This window comes from Photinus pyralis, unplaced genomic scaffold (assembly GCF_008802855.1).
Source record: "Photinus pyralis isolate 1611_PpyrPB1 unplaced genomic scaffold, Ppyr1.3 Ppyr1.4_LG1, whole genome shotgun sequence".
Taxonomy (NCBI): Eukaryota; Metazoa; Arthropoda; class Insecta; order Coleoptera; family Lampyridae; genus Photinus; species Photinus pyralis.
In genome coordinates this window covers 16,772,674-16,774,328 of record NW_022170249.1, presented here as the reverse complement: position 1 = coordinate 16,774,328, position 1,655 = coordinate 16,772,674, and positions in this window count along the sequence as shown.

The following is a 1,655-nucleotide window of genomic DNA, read 5'->3' as shown; positions in this document are numbered from 1 at the left end:
AATTGCTTTAATTACCTTTTTTCTACTAAAACAAGTTGGAATTCGTAACATTAACCGTATTCCTCTAAAATGTACTTGGATGTGCTTGTGTGCCATAACTATATTCAAGGGTAGGAATGTTTTAGCGCACGTAGGGCGCCTCTAGTAGAATGAAATGTGATGGCTAAAGTTAGCATAATACAGCCCGAAATTTAAAACGGGAAGCTGCTTGAAAAACTACCCTAGTGTCAAAATTAGTTGGTCACCCAAGCGCGAAACTTAACGAAGCACTTACGGTAATATTCCTGAGCGACCTTTATAATGGTATGTGATACTGAAATTTTGCGATAGCTCCAAATCCTTTCAGGGATGAGTTCCGACGTGCTCTTAAATAAAATTCCCATCTTTTACGATATTAAAAATTCACCCAGTATTGGTTCGCAGAAGCAGCCCAACGTGACCTTAATAAAAATTTTTATACTGCGAAAATAATTTCGACGAGTACACATTTAAGATTTATGGAGGAAACACAAGCTGGGATTAAATCCGAACTACTCTGAGAATGTTTAAACTAGGGCGTTATTGATTTATTAACTAGCATCCGTATTAAAACAAAATAAGCAATATCGCGTTTTGTGGAAATATGAAATTCTCAGTATACGTATCGGTTAAGGGTAGAACGTCTGCGAATATTGCCTCGAACTACGTGCGCGTTCAAAGTATTATCAGCGATGTTTCTTGAGAAGATTGCATTCTCGAGTGGTGCACACAAATAAGAGAAACGCTTTGGAGGATGTATCATATTATACTGATGTGCAGGGAAAAACATTTTTAAGCGACTAACTGATATTTATTTATTTATTTATTTATTTATTTATTTATTTATTTATTTATTTATTTATTTATTTATTTATTTATTTATTTATTTATTTATTTATTTAATTATTTATTTATTTATTTATTTATTTATTTATTTATTTATTTATTTATTTATTTATTTATTTATTTATTTATTTATTTATTTACTTTTATTTATTTATTTATTTATTTATTTATTTATTTATTTATTTATTTATTTATTTATTTATTTATTTATTTATTTACTTATGTATGTATTTATTTGGAAACTTGTCACTCCGTGGACCGCGCCTGCAATGAGTTACAAACTACAACTTTTGATGGAAACGGATTTTAATCTCTACGGTACTGAAAAAATTGTTTACTGTAACAATTAATAATATCACCCTGTATACAACATTTGATTTCCTTATCGGCGGTTAAAGCGGCGCTAGGAATTAAAAAAGGAACTTCTACCTTCTGTATCCAAATCCTAAAAGAAGCAAGTAGCTTCGGAACAACACATTTCATAACGAAGCGCCTTCAGATACCGGGCGTTCATTAAAGCTAATGGACTCCAAGATGTACAGCGTGTTCATTAATGCTGGTATGAAAACTGAGTGCTTCGTTACAGGGTTCGCTTATCGTTCACAAAAAATGTACACATTTTGCTTACGGTATAAACTTCCGTGGGTTGATGTTTTCAGGAATTCCTAATTGACCTTCATAAAATTGTTTATAGAAAATCCCCAAAACGAACGATTCCGATTTCTACACAATACAAAAAATTTAAAATGACATAAATTGATCGATGAGTAAAAAGTGCTATCCCCTTTTGA